General features: G+C 41.5%; 1 long non-coding RNA gene across 2 annotated transcripts in view; it reads right to left on the reverse strand.

Moving 5' to 3' along the window:
• Positions 1-13035, reverse strand: part of LOC132209153 (uncharacterized) — a 1475533-nt gene that overhangs the window by 130627 nt on the left and 1331871 nt on the right. The window lies entirely within an intron of this gene.

The following is a 13035-nucleotide window of genomic DNA, read 5'->3' on the forward strand; positions in this document are numbered from 1 at the left end:
AAACTCGCAGCCTCACTACACTCCCAAACCTCTGGGTTGTGCCCTCTCCTGATTCTCAATCTCCAAGTAAGAGCCTCTTTTTCCTTCCCTCCGTGACCTCAAGGTTGCAGTCTCTGCCTCCTCACCTCCTGCTGCTGTTCAACAATAAATAGAACACAGAACATAACAGCACAGTACAGGCCCTTCGGCCCTCGATGTTGTGCCGACCTGCCATACCGATCTCAAGCCCATCTAACCAACACTATTCCATGTACGTCCAAATGCTTATCCAATGACAACTTCAATGTACCTAAAGCTGTCGAATCTACTACCGTTGCAGGCAAAGCGTTCCATTCCCTTCCTGCTCTCTGAGTAAAGAAACTACCTCTGACATCTGTCCTGTATTTTTCACCCCTCAATTTAAAGCTATGCCCCCTCGTGCTCACCGTCACTATCCCAGGAAAAGGCTTTCCCGATCCACCCTATCTAATCCTCTGATTATTTTAGATGTTTCAATTAAGTCACCTCTCAACCTTCTTCTCTCTAATGAAAACAGCCTCAAGTCCCTCAGCCTTTCCTCGTAAGACCTTCGCTCCATACCAGGCAACATCCTAGTAAATCTCCTCTGCAACCTTTCCAAAGCTTCCACATCCTTCTTATAATGCGGTGACCAGAACTGGACGCAATACTCCAAATGCAGCTGCAGCAGAGCTTTTACAGCTACACCATAACCTCTTGGTTCCAGAATTCGATCCCTCTATTAATAAAAGCTAAAACACTGTATGCCTTCTTAACAGCCCTCTCAACCTGGTTGGTAACTTGCAAGGATCTGTGTACATGGTACAATTTTATTACATTTCATTCATCTAATATTTGATGTTATAGCAGCACCAAGTAGATCTTAAGACTAAAAATGGTAGGAGATCCCAGACCCGTGTTATGCTGCTCTTGCTCAATGTGGGAGCTCAGGGACGTGTCTGATGTCCGTGACTCCTTCACGGGCAGGAAGCGTGTCCAGCTGCAGCTCTCGTTAGACCGCATGATGGCTCTGGAGCTGTGGATGGACTCACTTTGGAGCATCCACGATAGCACATTCAGCAAATTGGTCATATCGCTAATGAGGATAGCTGAGGGAGAAAGGGAATGGGTGACCAAAAGGCAGAAAAAAAAGCAGGAAGGCAGTGGTGTCCCCTGTGGTCATATCCCTCCAAAACAGGAAGGGCAAGAAAAAGAGTGGAAGGGCTATAGCCACAGGGATTCTATTGTAAGGGGAGGAGATAGGCGGTTCTATGGTCAAAAACATGCTATGTTGCCTCCCAGGTCCACCGGTCAGAGATGTGTCAGATTGACTGTAGGACATTCCGAAGGGGGAGGGTGAACAACCAGCTGTCATGGTGCATATAGGCATCAATGATATGGGTTAAAAAAACACACAATGAGGTGCTACATGCAGAATTTAGGGAGTTCGGAGCCAAGTTAAAAAGTAGGACCTCAGAGGTAGTAATCTCAGGATTGCTACCAGTGCCACATGCTTGTCAGAGTAGAAATGAAGAAATAGGCAGGATAAATGAGTGGCTTGAGAGATGGTGCAGGAGGGAGGGGTTCAGATTTTTGGGACATTGGGACCGGTTCTGGGGGAGGTGGGACTATTACAAATTGGACCGTCTACACCTGGAGCCAATGTCCTCGGGGCTGCTTTTGCTAATGCTGTTGGGGAGGATTTAAACTAGTGTGTCAGGGGGATGGGAGCCAAATGCACAGGTTAGTGGGCAGTAACAAGATAATAACTACAGCCTGTAAGGAACTAGATAATGAAGTCAGTGTGACTAAGAGGAAGAATAGACACAGAGCAGATGATGAATGCAGACGGACAGGTGATCTGAGGTGCATTTGTTTCAATGCAACAAGTGTGTCGTGAGCTATCAACGCAAGGTAGCTCAACTGTGGGGTCCTTACAAAAGTTATCTCAAAACTGAACAAGTTGAACTGCTGGGACAGGACAGATTTAGCAAATATCATGTGTGGTACAGCACAATTTTTGACAAAACAAATCTGAATTCTCAGATAAAGATGCATGAAAACTGATGCTATCATAAATCATGAACTATATTCAGAATTTTCATAAAGCTCAATGATAAACTGTATTCATCAAGAACAACTGTAATATTTATATTTTATTATCTACAATCTGATTTAAGTATTTCACAAACAATGAAAGTGCATATTTTTTCACATTTTTCATTTCAGTGGTTCAGCCAATTATTTTCTAACCACCATCTTTATCAGGCCAGAAAGCCATAACTGGTGGAGTGCCACAGGGATCAGTCCTAGAACTACAATTATTTACTATCTACATTCATAACTTAGAGGAAGGGACAAGGCATAAATCCATCCAAATTTGCTGATGCTACAAAAATAGAGTAAGGGAATGTTGTCATGAGGACATAAAGAATCTGCAAGGGGATAGACAGGTCGAGCAAGTCAGAAAAAAGTTGGCAGATCGAGTTTAATGTAGGAAAGTACACTTTGGTAGGAAGAATCAAAAGATAGACTCTTCCTTAAATAGAGGAGGACTCTTAAAAAAATGCACGGTAGGGGACTTGGATGCTCTAGTCCATGAAACACATACTAGCATGCAGGTGACTGATTGCTTTTTTGCTGTCACATGTACTGAAATACTGTGAAAAGTGTTGATTTGCATGCTGTATAGGCAAATCACACCGTACAACGTGCAGAATAGTGTTACAGCCACAGAGAAGATGCTGAGAGAGAGAGAGAAAGATCAGAATTAACATTTGAGAGGTCCGTTCAAAAGTCACAACAGGTAAGAGGCTGTTCTTAAATCTATTTGTACGCTTATTCAAACTGATATCCATTGCTGCAGACAGAAGCTTCCTGAAATCAATGACCAGCTCCTTCATTTTGCTTATGTTGATGGACAGATTGTTATTTTTCCATCATGCCAGCAAGCACTCAATTTCTTTTCCTGTAATCTGACTTATTGTTGTTTGAGGTCCGACCTACAATGGAAGCGTCATCAGCACAATTGTGAATGGAGTTGGGGGCAACAAGTCATGACTGCATAAAGAGTCTAGAGTAGGGGCCTGAGTACGCAGCTTTGCTGGGCACCGGTGTTGAGGCTTACGGTGGAGGAAGTGTTGTCACCTATCCTTACTGTTTGCGGTCTCTGGGTGAGGAAGTCAAGAATCCTGTTACAGAGAGGGATGCTGAGGCCTAGGTCTCCGAGTTCAGAGGAGATTGTTTGGAATTAGTGTGGAGGGTGGAGCTCCGATCAATAAGCCTGATGTAGGTATCCTTGTTATCCAGACATTCCAGGGATGACTGTCAGGCCAGGGAGACGGTACCAACTGGAGACCTGTTGCAGTGGGAGGTGAATTGCAAAGGATCAAAGCACTTTTGTAGGTTGGAGTTGAGGTGAGCCATGACGATGGTAATTCAAGTAATTAAGAAGGCAAATGGAATTTTGGCCTTTATTGGAAGGAGGTTTTAGTTCAAAAATGGGGAAGCTTTTTTGCAACTGATCAGGCTATTGAGGAGGTCACACTTGGAGAAATACAAGAAAGGATACACAGCCATGGGAAGCAGTTCCAAAGAGACTCACTGGGCTGATTCATCGGATCATGATTTATCAAGAATGGTTACACAGAAGGTCTTTATTCATTCAAGTTTAGAAGAATGAGGGGTGATCTTACTGAAACACAAAATTTTGAGAGGGCTTGACAGGCTAGATGTGAAGACAATGTTTCCATTAGTGTGGAAATCTCAAACTCAGCAACATAGTTACAGAAGAAGGGAACATTTATTGAAACCGGAGATGCAAAGGAATTTCTTCTCTCAGCAGGTAGCGATTGTTTAGAATACAAGAGAATTGTGAAAGGTAGATCACTGAAAGTATTTAAAGAAGGTGGTCGATAAGATTTTTGAAATAGAGAAGTTGAGCGCTCTGAGAAGTTGGGATGGAAGAGGAGTTGAGTCCTGGGCAGGTCAGCCATGTTCTTATCGGACGGTGAGGCAGGGTCGAGAGGAAGAACATCCAGATCCTGGTGCTATTTCTTATGTTTTTGTCTGCTTTCTAGAACGATAAGGAGTTTTACTGTGCTACATGGCCAAGCGAGTTACTGCCACAGAACGAGACTGAAATAATTTGCTCAGTAAAACATTTCATGATACTTTTGGGATAAAGGAAATTTTCATGTACTACTTTGCTGACATCAATGAAAATCTGCTCAATTGGAAGAAATACATGCAGTTCATACAATTTTGTGTCATTCTTCCCTTCAATGCATCAAGTATATCTTTGTTGTAATTCATTCAAGTTTGTCTTCCTCAGGGACTTAAAATATATGAAACAATACAGAATACTGAAGTGTACCGCAGTTATCACAATGGTCCAATTCCAAATTCTTTTAGATGGATTGGGAAAAATATCTGCTACCTGCAGCTTCATCATGAATATATTCAAATTGTTCCAGTCCTGAACCATTTCAGACTGTGGTTTGGATGCTCACATCTCTCACTATTTGGATTTTGTTTTGCGACTCCATTCTAAAGTGCAGACTACAGACCAGAACATTGTATTTTTGAAAAAGAAATATTATAAAATTGAATAACTTCATAAACCATGATAATAAAATATTAATTGCTTGCTTCAATTGAAAGGGTTCTTTATCTTGCTCATATGTTTGAAGCCAAATTATTTGTACATGCTTTCATTTGTACATTCTACAACAGATTGGCTGGCTTTGAAAATGTTTTCATTGTTACCTGTATGAATTTCCACCTCATATTTAGGTCATCAAGTTGGTGAGAAATCTTTGGAGATAAAGAGACATAAGTGGAGATAACTGACTGGCCAGATCATTTAATATTTTGACTTCTTGTTTGACTGGGGCAATTTCTTCTTTAAAAGCCTCATGGAGAGGAAGTATACAAAATCTGAGAAACATCCTGAAATTAATGATGAAATGTTAATAAGAAATTAAGTTAAAACTAAAATCCTAATATTAAATATAAAATACAAAAGCATCTGCTGGAAATGACATTTAATTAATAAAGATCTCGAGTTAAAAGTAACAGTGACGATGAAACTATCATAGATTCTTGTAACAGAAAACTGAATTCACTAATGTATTCTTTAGGGAATTTTCTTAGCAATTCTGGTATATGACTTCAAATTCACAGGAATATGGCTGACTCTCTACTGACTTCCAAAATGGCCCACCAAGCCATTCCTGGACGGGAAACAAATGTTAGCCTTGCCAGCAGTGCCCTCATCCTGTGAAAGAATGCTTTAAAAAAAGTGGATTTAATAAATGTAGAAGTAACAAAACAAGACAAATCAACTCAACAAGGCTTTGAAGGATAATTCTACTTAGTCCTGTTCTTCTTTCTTACGTTATGCTATCTGTATGCAGAACTGTATGTGAAATTACAATTTGACACCTGCCTGATGCACAGCATATATAAAGACATCCTGAGGCATCCCAAAACTCAATCTGTTAACCAGTTCCAATTCAAGCCATTAGGAAAACAACCTCTGGATGTCGGGTATGGGTTGCCTGAACAAGCATAAACTCTTCCCTTTTTATACATACCACCAAGCAAATAGCAGACAATTAGGTTTAATGTGAAAAGGGTTTTAGGTTTTGGTGGGCAAATCAGGGCAGAACTTATACACTTAAAGGTAAGGTCCTCAGCAGTGTCGCCAAACAAACTTGGGGTGCAGTTTCAGAGTTCCTTCAAAGTGGAGTTGCAGGTAGTGAAGTAGGTGTTTAATATGCTTGCTTTTGTTGGTCACAGCACTCAATATAGAAGTTAGGAAGTCACGTTGCAGCTACAAAGGACATTGGTTAGGCCATTTTTGGAATACTGCATTCGATTCAGGCTTCCTTGCTATAGGAAAGTTGTCATGAAACTTGAAAGGGTTCAGAAAAGATTTACAAGAACATTGCCAGGGTTGGAGGGTTTGACTGGAGGGAGAGGCTACTTTCCCTGAAGTACCTGCTTCAAAATCTTCCCACCCCCAGCCTCATCTTATTTCCTGCCCGACTGATCCAAACTGATCACAAGGTAACAATGTGTAACCTTTGAATGGCACTTCTCACAAGACATTCGAAAGAAGTCGCTCAGCCACATAATTTCGTTTTCTGGCAATAGGAGTGTTAAATGCAATAAATTACAAAGAATTAACGAAAAGAAAAGCATGCTGCCGTTCGACTCTTCAGAAATATGACAAATCCCAAATTTCCAGTTAAATCTTGTTAAAAATGGAGTGATGAAAATCACCTGCACACAACAGGGTGGCCTGTTCTTGAATCCATAGTATTTATGTGGCTGATCTTGTTCAGTTTCTGGTCAATACCAACACCCGTGATGTTGATGGTGGGGGAGTCAGCGATGGTAGCAGCATTAAATGTCAAGAGATGATGGCTAAAATCTCCCTTGTTGGAGATGACCATTGCTTGGCACTTGTGTGGTGCAAATGTTACCTCGCACTGTAACAGCCTAAGCCTGGATAATATATTGGTCTTGCTGCATTTGAACATGGACTGCTTTATTATCGAGGGAGTTGGAAATGGTACTGAACATTGTGCAGTCATCAGCAAACATCCCCACTTCTGACTTTATAGAAGGATGCTGAAGCAGCATAGATGTTTGGGCACTGGACACTGCCCTGAGGAACTCCAACAGAGTTGTCCTGGAGGTGAGACGACTATGTCTAACAACCACAAACCTTTTCTTTTGTGCTTGGTATGACTCCAACTAATAGAGGCCTTTTCCCTGCCTTACCAGAATCTAAATCCACCTTAAAATATTCAATGACCCCAACTCTATCATCTTAGGAGGCAGCTAGTTCCAATGTCATACAACTATCAGAGAAAAAAATGCTCTGCTCATCTGTCCTTAAGTGGCAACGTCAAATTTTGCATAAGTGTCCCTAGTTCTGCGCTCGCCAAAGTATAGGAAAAATCCTTCTACATATTCCTTGTGAAGACCATTCAGAATCAAATATACTTCAAGGAAATCACCTCCTTCCTCTTCTCAACTTCAGCAAAAACAAGCCCAGTCCTTCTAAGATCACCAAGTGTGGAGCTGGATGAACACAGCAGGCCAAGCAGCATCTCAGGAGCACAAAAGCTGATGTTTCGGGCCTAGACTCTTCATCAGAGAGGGGGATGGGGAGAGGGAACTGGAATAAATAGGGAGAGAGGGGGAGGCCGACCGAAGATGGAGAGAAGAGACGATAGGTAGAGAGGAGGTCCTTCTCATCCTTCCCAGTCCTTCTGATCTTACTTCATAAGACAACCCATTAATTGCGAGATAATAAAATGTGAGGCTGGATGAACACAGCAGGCCAAGCAGCATCTCAGGAGCACAAAAGCTGATGTTTCGGGCCTAGACTCTTCATCAGAGAGGGGGATGGGGAGAGGGAACTGGAATAAATAGGGAGAGAGGGGGAGGCCGACCGAAGATGGAGAGAAGAGACGATAGGTAGAGAGGAGGTCCTTCTCATCCTTCCCAGTCCTTCTGATCTTACTTCATAAGACAACCCATTAATTGCAAGATAATAAAATGTGAGGCTGGATGAACACAGCAGGCCAAGCAGCATCTCAGGAGCACAAAAGCTGACGTTTCGGGCCTAGACCCTTCATCAGGTCTAGGCCCGAAACGTCAGCTTTTGTGCTCCTGAGATGCTGCTTGGCCTGCTGTGTTCATCCAGCCTCACATTTTATTATCTTGGAATTCTCCAGCATCTGCAGTTCCCATTATCCCCCATTAATTGCAAGTATTGTTCTAGTAAACCTAAATCTGAACTGCCTCCTTAAATGAGGCAACTTATATTATATGCCATAATTGAGGTATGGCTTCAATGCTATGTATAACTGTGGCACAAAATCCTTACTTGTATGTTTATTTCCTCTTGTAATAACATATAGCATCCATTAGCATCCTTAATCATTTGCACTTCATCAGAAAGCCTGGTACAAACACCAGATAACATGACAGTCCAAACAGGATGCATTTTCCAATGCTTGAAATATATAGTCATGTGTGTCTCAGTGAATAAAAATCCTCCTCGCTTTACCCCAATCAAATCTCATAATAAAGGGAGTATGTCTGAAACTAGTCTCATCCAAAGGAAAACAGACTTGCTCCAGGAAAGCTGCTAAAATATATCAAGGAAAATATATATGAAATGATTCTAGAAATTTCTGCAATACAAAGATCAAAGGAAACAATAGTTTGATGAACACACTGTTAAGTGTTGCACTTGCACATCACATTTTGGAAAACAAACAACACTGATTTTCTACTTTTTTAAAATAAGAATGTTGAAAGTCTTCATTATGCAGCACTGCAGTGAACTGAAAAGGCACAGACTTTTAACCTGCAAAGAAAGTATGTGCAGAAGTTAAAACAAACAAAAAAAAAGCCACTTCTGTACTAAAAGGGCAATATTATATAACAAAAAGGCAGGGAAGTTGGAGAATGCAGCATCATGCTACCTGCAGAGATCAAGTTTTGTCTGTGTCATAAAAACAAAAGAACTGTGGGCACTGTAAATCAGGAACAAAAACAGAAGTTGCTGGGAAAGCTCAGCAGGTCTGGCAGCATCAGTGAAGAGTGAGTTCTGAGGAAGGGTCAAAGGACTCGAAACGTTATCTCTGACATGGTCTACGTCATAGTGAGTTATGTCTATTGCTTCAGCAAAATCCAACCAACTTTGAATGAAAATCAATGCTTCAGAAATATCCAAAACATCCGCTGTACCCGTTGTGGCTTCCTCTACATTGGGGAAACGATGCGGAGGCTTGGGGACCGCTTTACAGAACACCTACGCTCAGTTTGCAATAAACAACTGCACCTCCCAGTATTGAACCATTTCAACTCCTCCTCCCAATCCTTAGAGGACATGCCCATCCTGGGCCTCCTGCAGTGCCATAATGATGCCACCCGAAGGTTGCAGGAACAGCAACTCATAGTCCGCTTGGGAAACTTGCAGCCCAATGGTATCAATGTGGATTTCACAAGCTTCAAAATCTCCGGTCCTCCCATTGCATCCCAAAATCAGCCCAGCTCGTCCCCGCCTCCCTAACCTATTCTTCCTCTCACCTATTCCCCTCTCCCACCTCATGCTGCACCCCCATTTCCTACCTACTAACCTCATCCCGCCCCCTTGACCTGTCCGGCCTCCCCAGACTGACCTATCCCCTCCCTACCTCCCCACCCATGCTCTCCTCTCCACCTATCTTCTCCTCCATCCATCTTCGATCCGCCTCCCCCTCTCTCCCTACTTACTTCAGAACCCTCTCTCCCTCCTCCTTTTCTGATGAAGGGTCGAGGCCCGAAACGTCAGATTTTGGGCTCCTGAGATGCTGCTTGGCCTGCTGTGTTCATCCAGCTCCACACGTTGTTATCTCGCATTCTCGAGCATCTGCAGTTCCCATTATCTCTCTAAAATAAAGGCTGATGTCTTTCAAAACCCAATGTCAGATTTTGCAGGCAGTCCTTACCCTGAAAAAATACCAAATATGTATAAAGAAAAAAACTGGAGGTGAAACCATTCAAAAAACTTTCATGGGCACAACAAATGTTCAAACTGTATAAGCAGGTTAAGCACCTGTATATAAGGAAACTGGACTCAAACTTTATACAGACACTTACAGCCAACAAATGCGAGAAACCAATATCCATTTCTTGCTGGATTACCAATTTGGCTGTTGGGAAAATAGGTCTAGTCTTAGCAATGTAAATTCAAACAAGATAGCACCCTCTCAGAACTCAACACTCACAGTCGTAGAGTTCTGTTTTCACAGGTTGGAGTATAATAGCATCAAGTGCAATACACCAAATCTTCTTTAGTACCTTTTCCTTCCATAAAACTGCTTTTAGTAAATGCGCACAGAATTCATTTTATAAACACATTTAAAAGTTTCTAAGTTCCAGAGGCCAGTTCCAACACTTTGTCTTGCATCTTCTTCATCATCACAACAGAACAAAATAAAGACTCACTCTTTGTAAGTCACGTTTTCAATTTTTAGTGACAAGGTGAAGTGCGAGAACTGCTCACTTGATGTTAAAATCTCTTAACTATGTACCTATATATTTCAATCCTGTGAAATATGTGGCATGAGTTTGAGAAAAGGATTAATTTTGTTGCTCTGGGAGAGAGCTGGTACAGATAAAATAGGCTGAATGGCCTCCTCCCATGCTAAAAATGTCCATAACTGTTCTTGGCGCTGCTAAATTGAAGTGGGCATCCTTTCATTATGACTGTGAGACGCAGCATGTTACGAAAGATGGCATAATGGAGAAATCCTTTGTTATTAATGAATTTGTCGACACGAGGCATCCTTCCGAAGTCAAATGTTCGACCTATGCCTGTTGCACTGACTTGGTTCCAAACACTTATAATGTGGAGGTGCTGGTGTTGGACTAGGATGGACAAAGTCAGAAGTCACATGGCATCAGGTTATAATCTGACAGGTTTATTTGAAATCACACAAGCTTTTGGAATGCAGTCCCTTCATCACGTGCGGTCAGAGAGGAAAACACACAGACACACAATTTATAAGCAGACAGATCAAAAGATCATACAACTGGTGAGAGTGGAGTGTCAGATAATAAGTCTTCATCCAGGATGTTTGTTTATTTGCAGATATTTTGTTGAAAAAGCACACAACTTGTAGTTACAGTCAGTCAGTGTGGCATCTTGTAAATTCCTGCTTTTGAAATAAAGGTTAAAACTCTGAGACAGATTCTGAACACAAGCCTCTCAACTACAAGTCAGAGTCTGACCTGAGATGTCACCTTTTGTACATGCCTGTTGCGCTGCCAGATTATCATGACAGCACAGCACTGATATTGACTGTATAAACACTCTCCTTGCCTATAACACTCTTGGACGCCTGCATAGAGTTATTATCTGACACTCCACTCAGGCCAATTCTATGATCTTTTGATCTCTCTGCTTATAAGCTGTGTGTCTGTGTGGTCATCTCACTAACTGCACCTGATGGAGGGGCGCACTCCAAAAGCTTGTGAGATTTCAAATGAACCTGTTGGATGACAAGCTGGTGTCATGTGACTTCTGACTTCAAACAGTTATAGAATATGTTTTCAATCCTACCATGACTTGATAATTAGCCAGCTTCTTAAAATTTATAAAATGAGAAGTATGTCGAACCTTGAGCCTTTAAAAAAGGAAATATTACAACCATAGTACAGTCAGACAGTAAAGACAGAAGGAATGATTTAATCGAATGTGTCTGACACCACACAATTAATCTCCCTGATGGAAGAAAGGTTGGCTGTGTTCTCTTTCTTCAGGAACATCCAGCTAATACCACCTTACTACTGCTTGTTTTATTCATCTGGTGTTCCATCTAATTCCTTTCAGTCTTGGTCAAACCTTCATGTAATTTATTTAAATTTTCAATAAAATAAATTTAACTTTCTATTCCACAATTTTAACATTTCCTTTTAAGGTTTGAATGGTTCACTTAGTACACTGCACAGGTTTTGGAAATAATTGGAGAACATGATGGAAAAATCAAGATATATTGACAAGTAAACAAATGGCTAACTTCTGCGTTCTCGTCAGTCATGCTCTTTGAACAGAACATAAAGTTGCGAAACTATGTAGAGACAACAATTTAAAACTGGGAAGACCACTGCTTGTGGTCCCCACACCAATCTCTATTCACTACCTACTGACTGCATTACTCCCCCTTGGCAACAATGTAATGTTACGCTTGTCTCAGCACAACCTTGGCATCTTGTTTATCCCATGATGAACGTCCGACCACACATTCATGCAATCCCTAAAGCTGTCTCTTGTCTTGCCTCATTAGCAGTGAAACCTTCAACTAGAACTACTTCACTTCCGGACGTGACAAGTCCAATGCATTCCCTGCTAGAGTTCCACATTTGCCCATTGAACACTTGAGGTCGTCTAAAACTCCACTGCCCGAGTCTCATCTTGAACCAAATCCTATTCTCTGTACTTGCTACCTAACTGATAGTATTAACAGTAATTTTATTAAATTCTCATTTTTGTTTCCAAATTGTTCCTTGGCTCTGCCTATCGCTATTTTGGTAATCTCCACCAGTCCAACCATACTTCAGGATATCTGCACTCGTCTAATTATGTCCTCTTGCCCACTCTTGATTTCAAACGGCCCACTACTGGTTGCCAAACATTTAATTGTGTAGGCTTCAAACCCAAGAAGAGACTTCCTACACCTTCAGCGAGCAAACTCACATCCAGAACCTCAACCTGAGCAACAAATCTTCGCAAAACTCACTAACTTCCGACACCTCTTAGCCTCTGTACATTTCCTCTTTTAAGGCACTTTTTAAAAGAATCCACTTTGATCAAGCTCTTGATCATCAGAACTAACAACTTAATAAGGCTCAGTTGTATTCTGGGATCGTTAATACTCCTTTCAGATGTCTTCAAAGTTTCTCTCCAATAAAGAGATTACATAAGTGGTTGAAGTCATTGCCAAGCAGAGGGGGACGAATTGGGGAGTTATTTCAAAGAGCTATGATATGCCAGGAGACCTCCTTCCACAGGCCAACTCTGATTCTACAAAAGCAAAAATGAGTTTCAGACTTGGGAAGATCCTTCAAAAATGTCACAAGTAACCAGCTTTTGGGCAGAGTCGAGCTGCTGAGATGATAGACCAGGATTTAGGGGTACCAGTAGTGATAATATGCTGAACACAATCAAATTTTGAGGTTGTAGAATGATGCGGTCTTCAGCATTTTTGACACTTTGACCATTTTCCTTCCTTTCCACAGAACAAGTCAAATAGCAGCAGCACAATGTTGCATGGCCGCTCAAGCCTGCTCCACCGTTGATGATGATTGTGGCTGGTCTTCCACATCAATTAAACTATTGCTCATATCTCATCCGCTTTTCAAAACATCGATTTATTCACGTGTAGCATCCCTCTCGCTAACTTCATGAGAATTCATTCCAATCACTGAACTCCTAACGCTGACCCACCTGAGATCAAAAAATTCAGC

Source organism: Stegostoma tigrinum, unplaced genomic scaffold (genome assembly GCF_030684315.1).
Source record: "Stegostoma tigrinum isolate sSteTig4 unplaced genomic scaffold, sSteTig4.hap1 scaffold_68, whole genome shotgun sequence".
In the NCBI taxonomy this organism is placed as follows: Eukaryota; Metazoa; Chordata; class Chondrichthyes; order Orectolobiformes; family Stegostomatidae; genus Stegostoma; species Stegostoma tigrinum.